The sequence below is a fragment of the Phyllostomus discolor genome, chromosome 10, assembly GCF_004126475.2.
Source record: "Phyllostomus discolor isolate MPI-MPIP mPhyDis1 chromosome 10, mPhyDis1.pri.v3, whole genome shotgun sequence".
Taxonomy (NCBI): Eukaryota; Metazoa; Chordata; class Mammalia; order Chiroptera; family Phyllostomidae; genus Phyllostomus; species Phyllostomus discolor.
Window position 1 is genome coordinate 57,969,885 of NC_040912.2, and position 12,771 is coordinate 57,982,655.

General features: G+C 39.1%; 1 protein-coding gene and 1 pseudogene across 1 annotated transcript in view; both read left to right on the forward strand.

Moving 5' to 3' along the window:
- Positions 1–12,771, forward strand: part of HECW1 (HECT, C2 and WW domain containing E3 ubiquitin protein ligase 1) — a 583,340-nt gene that overhangs the window by 110,827 nt on the left and 459,742 nt on the right.
- On the forward strand, positions 624–1,766 carry LOC118497137 (annotated as a pseudogene).

The window sequence follows — 12,771 nt, forward strand, 5'->3', positions numbered from 1 at the left end:
ATAATAATTTTGGTAGACATAACAGATCTACCTAATACACAGAGACAAACACAAAAAGTCACACAAAAAGGGGAGACAAAGAAACATGCCCCCAATTAAAGAACATTAAAAATGTTCTTAACCCCAGAAAAGGAGTTAAATAAAAAGGAAGCAACCAAAATACCAGATGCCGAGTTCAAAGTAATGGTCATAATGATGCTAAAGAAACTTAGGAAAAGAATGGATGATCTTACTGAGAACTTAAATCAAGAGAGAATAAGCATTAAAAAAGGACATAAACCTATAAGAAATAACAAGTCAGAAATGAAGAATACAATATCTGGAATGATGTATACACTAGATGGAATCAAAGTCAAATTAAATTCAGCATAGGATCTAATTAGCAATTTAGAAAACAAGATAACTGTAAACACCCAAGTATGGAACAAAAAATGTATATGTATATATGTAATTTTATAAACTGAATATATAATTTTACAAATTGAAAGAAATATAAGGTCCCTGCCTCTGGCCACACTGCTAGTGTTGTCATGGACTCTGGGGATGAGGTCACCCACACAGTGCCCATCTCCAAGGGGTATGCTGTCCCCTATGCCATGCTGCTTCTGGACCCAGTTGGCCGGGATCTAACTGACTACCTCATAAAGATCCTCACAGAGCGTGTCTACAGCTTCACCACCACTGCTGAGTGAGAAATCATGTGTGACATCAAGGAGAAGCTGTGCTATGTTGCCCTAGACTTCCAGCAGGAGACGGCCACCACTGAATTCCCCTCCTCCCTGAAGAAGAGTTATAAGCTGCCTGAGGAACAGGTGATCACCATTGGCAACAAGTGGTTCCATGTCCAGAGGCCTCTTCCAGCCCTCTTTCCTCAATATGGAGTCCTGTGGCATCCGCAAGACCATGTTCAACTCCATCATGAAGTGTGACATTGGCATCCACAGTGACCTCTAGGCCAACATTGTGATGTCTGGGGAGACCACCATGTACCTTGGCATCTCCTACAGGTTGCAGGAGATCTGTGGCCCTGGCCCCCAGCACAATGAAGATCAAGATCATTGCCCCACTGGAGTGCAAGTGCTCAGTGTGGATGGGTGGCTTCATCCTGGCCTTGCTGTCCACCTTCCACCAGATGTGGATCAGCAAGCAGGAGGATGATGAGTCAGGCCACTCCACTGTCCACTGCAAATGCTTCTGAAGGACTGGGGGCAGATGCATTTGCTGCATGAGTTGATCGAGTCTAAGTTTGCCTTGGCAAATGTATACACCTCATGCTGGCCCATGAAACTGGAATAAGACTTTGAAAAGAAATCATCTTGAAGCTTGTATCTGATCTCAGCACTGTATTGTAGACCTAGTTGCTGATTTTGACCTTGTATTCAAGTTAACTGTGCCCTTGGTACATGTTTAATACCCTGTACATATCTTTGATTTAAACCTCTGTAGCTTACAGGAGAACATGTTTCTGGGAAAGAAATCCAGGAACTTGATGACAACTGCAAGGCCGCATATTCTGATGTGTGCAGGGTATTACCATTCAGGAGCTGCCTATTCCAGGGTTTCTCTAGAGGCTGGCATGAGTTCTGAACCAGTTGTCATTTCTGCCCTGCCAGTCTGACGGGGTTGGGTGGGTCCAAGCGTTGGGACCCCTTTTCCTTTCTTAGCTGATGTTTCCTGCCAGAACATCTGTCTTGTTATTTGCCTTGAGTTGAAAAGTGGTTTGGATTTCCACCTGTAAATATATTCATTCTTTTAATTTATGTAAAGTTTTTGTATGCAATTTTTAATTCTTTAAGAGATGACAAATTTTGGTCTTTTACTGTTGTGTGAGGGCATTAAGCCCCAGCAACACATCCCCAACAGTGGTGGGAGTAAAATAAAAGTGCTGCAGAAAAGAAAATCTTTTTTTTGTGAAATTCAAATTTATTTATTTATTTATTTTTGAGTGTAAAATTCAACTTTTTTGTGTTTGTTTTTCAAGTACAACTGTCTCCATTTTCCTGCCACCACTTTTCCCTGCCCCACCCACGCCCTCCTCCCACCCTCAATCCTTCTCCCTTTGGCTTTGTCCATGGATCCTATATATATTTCCCTCCTTTCCCCCATTATACCCCTCCCCCTACCTCACTGGTTACTGTCAGTTTGTTCTTTATTTCAATGTCATTGGTTATATTTTGCTTGCTTGTTTTTTTTTTTTTTTGTCGTTGTTGATTAGGTTCCATTCATAGGTGAGATCATATGGTATTTCTCTTTCACCACCTGGCTTATTTCACATAGTATACTGTTCTCTAGTTCTGTCTGTTCTGTCACATAGGGTAGGAGCTCCTTCTTTCTTTCTGCTGCATAGTATTCCATTGTGTAAATGCACCACAGTTTTTTTTATCCACTCCTTTACTGGTGGGCACCTAGGTTGCTTCCAACATTTGGCTATTATAAATTGTGCTGCTGTGAACAATGTGGTGCATAGGATCTTTTGAGTTGGTAATTCAGGGCTCTTAGGGTATAATCCCAGGAGTAGAATTTGCTGTGTCAAAAGACAGTTCCATTTTTAGTTTTCTGAGGAAATGCCATACTGTTTCCACAGTGGCTGGACCAGTTGGCATTCTCATCAACAGTGTACTAGCGTTCCATTTTCTCCACAACCTTACCAACACTTATTGTTTGTTGATTCATTTATGATGGCCATTCTGACTGATGTGACATGATACATCATTGTGGTTTTAATTTGCATCTCTCAGATGGCTAGTAACGCTGAGCATCCTTTGTATGTCTCTGGGTCTTCTGTATATCCTTCTTGGAGAAGTGTCTGTTCAGGTCCTTTGACCATTTTTTAAATTGGACTGTTGCCTTCCTGGAGCAGAGTAAATATATAAGGAAAATCGTGATGGGTGAAAGGGGGAGATCAATAATAATAAAGTAATAGTAAGGGATTTTAATACCCCATTGACACCAATGGATACATCTTTGAGACAAAAAATCAACAAAGAAACAATGGCCTTAAATGATATACTAGCCCAGACACATTTAATTTATATTTTTAGAGCATTTCACCTTACAACAGCAAAATATACATTATTTTCAAATGCACATGAGACATTTTCTGGGATAGACCACATGTTGTGACACATAAGTCTTAATATTCATGAAGCTTGAAATGATATGAAACATCTTCTCAGACCACAAATATAAAGCTATAAATAAGTTATAAGGGAAAAGAGAAAACCTGCAACACAAACAAACACATAGAGGCTAAATAACATGATACTAAACAACATGATACTAAGTAACATGATACTAAACATGGATCAACAATGAGATAAAAAAAGAACTGAAAAGTTCCCTTGAAACAAATAACAATGAACACAACAGCCCAAAATTGATGGGAAATAGCAAAAGCAGTCTTAATAATAAAATTCATAGAAATACAGACATACCTCAAGACAAAAGAAACTCAAACAATCTAATTCTATACCTAGAAGAAATTGAAAAAATAAACCAACAAAAAAAAATAGCTCAGGCTGGGAAACTACGGAAATAATAAATATTACAGTGAAAATAAATGACACAAAGACTGAAAGAATGATACAAAAAATCAATGAAAATAAGTGTTGATTCGCAAGAATGATAAAACTTTAACAAGACTGATCAAAAAAAAGAGAGAGAGAAGTGACTCAAATCAGAATTGAAAGAGGAAAAGTAATAACTGACTGTGAAAGTACAAAGGTTTGTATGAAAATATTTTGAAGAACTGTATGCCAAAAATTGAACAACTTTGTGAAATGGAAAAGTGTCTAGAAATATGTAGTCTTCTAAAACTGAATTAGGAAAAATCAGAATATCTAAATAGATTGATTAAAACTAATGGGACTACATCAAACTAAAATGTTTTGCATAGCAAAGTAAACCATGTACAAAATGACAACTGACTGAATGAGAGAACATATTTACTAATGATACATCTGATAAGGCATTAATATCCAAAATTCATAAAGAGATTAATACAACTCAACATCAAACAACAATCAATCCAATTAAAAGCAGCCATCAACATTAATAAATCAACAAACATCAAGTGGTGGTGAGGTTGTGGAGAAAAGGGAACCCTAGTACACCACTGGTGGGAATGCAGATTGGTACAGACACTGTAGAAAACAGCTTGGAATTTCCTTAAAAAAACTAAAGATAGAACTTTCTTTCTTTACAATGGCCAAGTGCTGGAAACAGCCTAAGTACCCATCAGTAAATGAATGGGTCAAAAAACTGTGGTACATTTGCATGATGGAATACTATGCAGCAGAAAGAAGGAGCTCCTACCCTTCACAACAGCATGGATGGAACTGTAGAGCATTATGCTAAGTGAAATAAGCCAGGCAGTGAAAAACAAATACCATACAATCTCACTTGTAATTGGAACGTAATCCACAAAACAAACAAATGAACAAAATGGAACCAGAGACTTGGAAATAAAGAACAAAGTGACAGTGGCCAGAGGGGAGGAGGAAGGTGGTTCATGTGGGAAAGAAGTGGAAAAGGCAAGCAAATGAACACAAATAGAGGAATCATAGTCATGGACAATGGAGGGAGTGGGGAGACTCCCACAATGCGGGAGTGGGGGGACAGTGTTGGAGTGAGCAATGTGGAAATCTGTGAGACAACCATAACTGCACAACAATAAATAAATCAATTAATTAAAAAAACATGGACATAGAACCTGAATACACTGCTTTTGAAAGGGTACATACAGATGGCCAATAGACATATGAGAAGATGCTCCACATACTAATCATTAGAGGAATACAAATTAAAATCACAATAAGTCTAGAAAGCTGGGGGCAAGAATGGTAAACTGAGGGGTTCTTTCTCTGCCCTTCTCCTCCCAGTCCCCTGAGACCCCACCCTGACACGTTGGCAAGTCATGCAAGCCTGAGAGTGGCCAGAAGGGCTGACAGGTGGGCAAGGTGGTCCAGGTACCTCATCAGCAGGCTTCTGGGCAGGGGATTCTTCCTAGAGAGACTGACCCCTCTGGAGATCACACATGCCAGCCTGACCAAGACACTAACAACTCCAAAGACCCAGTCCTCCCCATGCCTCTTCTGCACAGAAACACATGCTCCTGGCTCATCCTCAGCTTCCAAAACCTCTGAGGCAGGGGGCCCCCACTTCTACCTTATATGGGGGGCATCTTGCTAGCCATGACCCTGATACTCAGCTTCCTGCTGCTGCTGGGGCTCTGTCTTTTCAGAAGGGGCTCTGTCTTTTTAGAATACCATTTTAGAAGGATCTCCATCACCCCCAGGAGTCCTGATAGTCTGGAATTTGAATTGACTTCAATGAAATATGAAACCAAAGACTCACACACCTGGACCCATTGAAGTTCTCTTTTAAATGGTGCATGTCTTCCTCCATGTGGTGCAGTGCAATGCTTTTCCAGAAGGTATTTTAAGAAAAATAATACAAAAGAAGTTTAGACTTTCAACTGATTATCAGAATATCATCCACTCTGAAATGGGGATTATTAACTTTGTTGCCCTGGGGCTGCTCTTTGTTGTTCTGATGCCTCTGGTGGTGTTTTCCTTCCATTTGTGCCAATGCTATAACAAATGCAGTGGAGAAATGCACCAGTGACAGAAGAGGAATGGGGCCTTCCTGGGGAAATGCTATGCAATCTCCTTCTTGATGATTTGTATATTTATAAGCATTAGTATCGTCTATGGTTTTATGGCAATGACCACCTCAGGATCCAGGTTGGCAAGACATGGAAACTGGCAGACAGCAATTTTAGAGACTTGAGAACTCTCCCGAGTGAAGCTCCATCACAAATCAACTATGTACTGGGCCAGTACACCACAGCTAAGAAGAAGACATACATTCTTAGATCTGGACAATATTAAGTCATTACTTGGAGGTGGAATTCACGAACAACTGAAACCTAAAGTCCCTGTTCTTGATGACATCGAGGCCATGGCAGTGGCAATCAAAGAGACAAAAAAAAGCCCTGTTGAATGTGAACAAAACTTTAAAGGAGCTGAAAACATCAACTGCAAGACTTAGCACCAGCCTGCATCATGTTAAGATGAACCTGGAGCAATCACTCAATGACCTCATATGCTCTGCACACAGGAGATGGCCACTTGCAATGTATCAGAATGACTCTAAACCAACTAGATGACAACACCAACTTGGGTCAGCTCCCATCTGTGTATAAGCAAATTGATGTTACTGATATTCTTCTAATAGATTTGTCCATCCTGGTTCAAGAGGGCTATAAATCCTTTAATGATATACCTGAGAGGGTGCAAAACCAAACTGTTTACATGGTATCAGTTATCAAAGATACCTTGAATTCCATTAGTTCAAATATCAAAAACATAAGTGAACAGATTTCTATTCAGGATAAACTGTCAAGTTTCTTAGATTACATTGATTACATTGAAATTTACATCCACTGCAGATTACCTTCATTGGAAGAATATGGTGGCTGGGTGGCTTGGATGCTTGCTGTTTGCTGACTCTCACTGTGATTTTTTGTTACCTGGGCTTAATGTGTAGCTTATTTGGCTATGACTGGAATGCCACTCCCACCAGGCAAGGCTGCATCTCAAACACCAGGGGCATTTTCCTCATGTTAGCAGTTGGTGTCAGTTTCCTCTTTTGTTGGATATTGATGATCTTTGTCGTTTTTACTTTTGTCATTGGTGGAAATGTGGAAAAACTGGTCTGTGAACCTTACCAAAACAAGAAATTATTCCAGATTTTGGACACACTGTATTTACTAAATGAGAAATGGAAATACTATCTCTCTGGCATGGTACTTAATAAACCAGATATTAATCACAGTTTTGAACAAGTTCACAGCAATTGCAAAGACAATAAAGGCATTTATGCTACACTGAGGCTGGGGAACATATACAATATCAGTGAATATATCAACATTCAAGAGTTTACCAAAAGCTTAAGTCACGATTTTGAAGACATGAAGGTGAAGATTGACGATACTGTCCTACTAGATGTGGCAGGGGAAAAAAAGCAACCTTCAGGATTTCAGCTCTTCTGGGGTATACAGAGTAGATTATGGCTCTTAATCGGCAGAGATAGCTAAAATACCCACAAAAGCGAATTTTTTAACATTTGCAGATGGTCTAGAAGAAAAAGCCAACAAGTTGCCCCACGGAAGCTTGAAACAGTCCCTGGCAAGTAATGCACAGAAGATTAGAATGATTTACCATGACCAACTCATGCCTCTGGTCATGGAGGGATCATCCATGATAACTCTTTGCCAAAGCATTCAGGAGCTTCAACACAAAAGCAATGGATTGAAGGTGAAAGTGTACAATATCATTTCCTCTTTGGATTCTGCTCAGGACTTTATCACAAATCGTACTTCCTCTGTTATTGTTCAGGAAAGTAAGAAGTATGGGAATATGATAATTGTATATTTTGAACATTATCTGCAGTGGGTAAAGACCTCTATTGTGAAGAAATTGCAGCCTGCAAGCCCAGGGCCACCACTTTAGATTCTGCTGTTGATGTGTTTCTGTGCAGCTACATCATCAAACCCACGAATTTGTTTTGGCTTGGCATAGGAAAAACTACCATGTTTTTACTCCCAGCTCTAATTTTTGCTGTAAAGTTATCCAAGTACTACTGGTGGGTGGATTCAGAGAATGTGTAAGATGATGTTGAAATTATACCCATGAAAAATATGCAAAAGGGTAATATTGGTTTTCATAGGTATTGAACCACTCAAAATCTATAAACAAAGCTGTTAAACAGATCCAACTGCATGGGCTCTTGATCTGCAGTGTCTGCAAATTTTGGAAAAGAAATCTGCCCCTGAGGAGTTTTCAGATTTGGTGATACCATATGAAATACATGCTAAGGGCCCAAAGAGGGAGAAGCATCTACACCTGCTTTTCACCTTTAGAAGTCTGTTTTTAATCCCCTGGGCCTTCTGTAAAAGTTTAATATAGAACACATTTATTCATTTTCAGTTTAGCCCTTGGAACCTGACATGAATTTTGTCACATTTAATGACATGCAAAGTTAGACTTGTAGTTAGAGGAAATTCAGCAAATAGCAGATATATGTGTGAATAATAAAAGAATGACTTCAGAAAAAACTCAATAAGTTATTACCTCATATCTGTTAGGATAGCTACTATTAATAATTCAACAAACAACAAGAGCTGGTGAGGATGCAGAGAAAAGTGAACCCTTGTGCATTGTTGGTGGAAATACATATTGGTGCAGCCACTGTAGAAAACATTATTTTTCTCAAAAAATAAAAACAAAACTGCCTTGTGACCCAGTGATTATGTTTCTGTGAATACATCAGAAATCAGAAATTCTGATTCAAAAGAGAATGTATACCCCTATGTTTGTTGCAGCACTATTTACAATAGCCAGAATTTTATAGCATCCCAAGTGCCCATCAGGAGATGAGAGGGGAAAAATTATGGTATATTTACACAATTGAATACTACTCAAACATAAAAAATAAGTAAATCTGAGCATCCTGTCAAGATGGAGGCATAGGTAGATATACTGTGCCTTCTTGCACAACCAAAAGAAGGACAACAACAAATTTAAAAACAAAAAACAACCAGAACTGCCATAAAATCAAACTGTATGGGAGTCTGACAACCAAGGTGTTAAATAAACATTCATTCAGAATGGTAGGAGGGGCACAGATGGGCAGCTGGGGTGGAGAGGACTCGTGGCAAAATGGTGGCTAGAGGATCTGGGTGGGCAGGGTGGTGGTAAGGCAGCAGCTGGTGGACCAGGAGGTCCCACAATTATGTGTGGATAAACCAGGCAGAACTGGGGAGCAAGACACACCCTGAAACCCAGGGTTCCAACATGGGGAAATAAAGCCTTAAAACCTCTGACTAAAAAAAAATCTATGGAGGTTGTGGTAGCAGGAGCAACTCCCAGTCTCACAGGAGAGTTGATTGGAGAGACCCACAGGGTCCCAGAATGTACACAAAATTGCTCACCCAGGAATCAGAACCAGAAGGGTCCCATTTGCTTGTGTGTAGAGGAGGAAGTGACTGAAAGGTAGCAAGAGCAAAGGAAGCAGCACTGTTCCCTCTCAGACCCTTCCCCTACACACAGCACTGCAATGCAGCAATGTGGGTTGCCCTGCTCTGGTGAATACCAAGTCTCCACCCCTTACAATGTAACAGGCACTCTAAGAAAAAAAATGTCCCAAATGAAAGAACAGATCAAAGCCAAAGAGAAAATACAACTAAGTGACAAAGAGATAGCCAACCTATCAGATGCACAGTTCAAAACACTGGTAATCAGGACATTCACAGAAATGTTTGAGTATGTTCACAAAATAGAGGACAAAGTGAAAACCATGAAAAGTGAAATAAGGGAAAATGTACAGGGAACCAACAGTGATAGGAAGGAAACTGGGACTCAGATCAATGGTTTGGACCAGAAGGAAGAAATAGCCATTTAACCAGAACAGATTGAAGAAGCAAGAATTTGAAAAAAAAAAAAAAAAAGATGAGAAGAAGCTTAGAAACTTCTAGGACAACTTTAAATGTTCCAACATCCGAATGACAGGGGTGCCAAAAGAAGAGGAAGAGCAAGAAATTGAAAACTTATTTGAAAACATAATGAAAGAGAGCTTCCCCAATCTGGCAAAGGAAATAGGCTTCCAGGAAGTCCAGAAAGCACATAGAATCCCAGAGAAGCTGGACTCAAGGAAGCACACACCAAAGCACACCATAATTACATTACCCAAGATGAAAGATAAGGAGAGAATCTTAGAAGCAGCAAGAGAAAAGGAGACAGTACCTACAAAGGAATTCCCCGACGACTTCAGCTGATTTTTCAAAAGAAACCTTACAAGCAGGAAGAGGCTGGAAAAAGTGTTCAAAGTCATGAAAGACCTACATCCAAGATTGCTCTATTCAACAAAACTATCATTTAGCATAGAAGGGCAGATAAAGTGCCTGCTAGAGAAGGTCGAATTAAAGGAGTTTAATCATCACCCAGTCCTTATTATATGAAATGTTAAAGGGACTTAGATCTAAGAAAAAGAAGATGATAAAAAATATGAACAGTAAAATGACAACAAACTCACAACTATCTGCAACTAAACCTAAAAAATATATTAAACAAACAACTAGAACAGGAACAGAACCATAGAATTAGAGATAACATGGAGGGTTATCAGTGGGAAGAGGATGGGGGGAGAATGGAAAAAAGATACAGGGAATAAGAGTCATAAATGGCAAGTTCAAAATAGGCAGGGGGAGGTTAAGAATAGCATGGGAAATGGAGGAGCCAAATAACTTATATGTATGACCCATGGACATGAAATAAGGTGGGGAAAATGGTGGTGGGAGGGGAGTTAAGAGAGGAGGGGAACAAAGGGAGGAAATGGGACAAGTGTAATAGCAAAATCAATAAAATATATATGAGAATAAAATATAAATCTTACTGTTTGTAACAGCATTGACGTACCTAAAGGGTATTAGGCTAAGTGAATAAACCAGTGAGAGAAAGATAAATGCCATATGGTTTCATATGTGGAATTGAATGAATAAAATAAACAAAATAGAAACATAATCATAGAGAACAGGCTAACAGCTCTCAGAGGATTGGGGGGCTGGGTGTAATAGGTGAAGGAAGTAAGAAAAAAACTCATAGAGACAGACAGCAGCATGTTATTGTTAGAGACAAAGTGGAGTGGAGGCAGGTAGAGGATAATAAAGGGGGGATAAATGGTGACAGAAGGTGATTTGACTTTGAGTGGTGAATATACAATACGACATACAGATCATGTATTATAGAATTGTACACTTGAAATCTATTTAACTTATTAACCAATGTGACTCCAATAAATTCTATAAAATAAAATTTATATAAGTGATTAAAACATAGTCTTACAAATTTTTCAAATTAAAAAGAAAAGTTCTATACCAGTGAATTGGGGAAAGCAGGTCACCTTATGAACTAAACTCAGTATGGCCCCAAATATTGTCCTCTATAGAACATAATGCCAGAAAGTAATAGGCTCACAACCTTATCATGTAGTCATCATCATCATCTTCATCACTAATATTCACTGAGAACCTAGTTGAAATTTAAGCACTTTTATTAAGCATTCCACATCTTATGAAGTAGGTATTATTGTTGGTCCTATTTTACACATAAAGAGCAGGTGGTACAGGGAGATTGACTTGCTCATTGTCTCACATATTATTAAAAATATAGCTAAAATTAAAAACAAACAGCATGATTCCCCAAGGACATATCTTTGCTGCTTATAAAAAAAGGACAAATTGATATACAGAGTTCATTATTGATATGTACTTGTGTTTAGAAAACATTGTCTTCCTTGTGCTCCAATAACTTCTCAATGTCTTCTTCCAAATCCCCAAGCTTTTAATCACAATGAATTATATAAAAAAATTACATAAGAAATAAACCATTGGGTGGGTGGGTTGGGATGGGAGTAAAAGATAGAAAATTGTACTGCAACAATTTAAATAAAATTTAAAAAAAAGAAATAAACCATTGGTAGGCATTGAACTGTCTAAAATCTTAGAACTAAGAGTTTAAAAGAAATAGCCTCTTGTGATAACCTATAATACAGAAGTCTAAATAATGGTTTTAACTTGGTTAAAAAATGCTAAGGTCAAAACAGTTTTTATTGTACATTTTAGAAAGAAGTCAAATCTGTCCATGAGGCCACCTGTTGATTATCATTGTCAACTGGGACCTGCCTGCATCATGGGAGTCTCAGCAAAATCCTTGGCTTAAATTCAACTCCAACAAGAATCCCTAATTTGTAATGCATTTAAGAAAGAATGTTTATTCAATGCAAACAGCTCAATTGTGATACAGCCCAGCTGTGGAACAACTCAATTGTGATACACCACAGCTGTAAATACAGCATGGCTATGGAACAGCTCAACTGTGATATAACATAGCTTTGAAAACAGCACAGTTATCAGGGGGCTCTGAGTTGAGCAAGCCCTGGGGCCAGATTTGTTGCCTACAGGGTAGCTTTGCTCTTCTCTTTGATGATTTGATCTGCTCTGTACCCTGCTGGTCAGCTCTGCTCCACACTGGTCTGCCCCAGAGAGAAAACTTGGGTGTCTCAGCTCTAGGTGGGGAAACACAGTCTTCATTCGTTGGCAGAAAGGAAAAGGTGTGCTCTCAGAGTAAAAGGGCAGCTGACTTGTATACAGGTATATAAGTATATATAAGTATATATACTGGTATATAAGTATATATAAGTATATGTAAGTATACTTATATACAGATACCCCCATCCCTGATTGATTTATCTTAATGAGAATGAAGACTCCAAATCCTAACAGTCTGATTGGTCCAAAAGGCACTGTTTTGATTGATCAAAGTGGAGCTGCTCTGACTGGTCAGTGAAGAAGCTATATCAACTATGTCCCATTGGGGACATAGTTGTGGGGCATCTTCCAGTGGATGTGGAAAGCCTCAATCTTATTGATTGAAATAGAATGCCAGGAACTTCTTTATAAGGGATGGCACTGATGGAAGGAACACAGTGTAGGCAGGCAGTACAGTGTAGGAGGCAGACAGCTCAGTGCAATTTCTTCCTGAAGTGCAGCTTGTATGAGAGGTTCCTGTATAAAAATTGCTGGTATTTTTTTATTTGAGCCTAGGTTGAGACCGGGAGCCATTCTTAGTAATTATCTGCTTTCCCTGGGTCCACAGGAGAAACCATGTTGCAGTTATTTAGAGTGTCCTCTCTGGCCCTGGCTACTTTTTC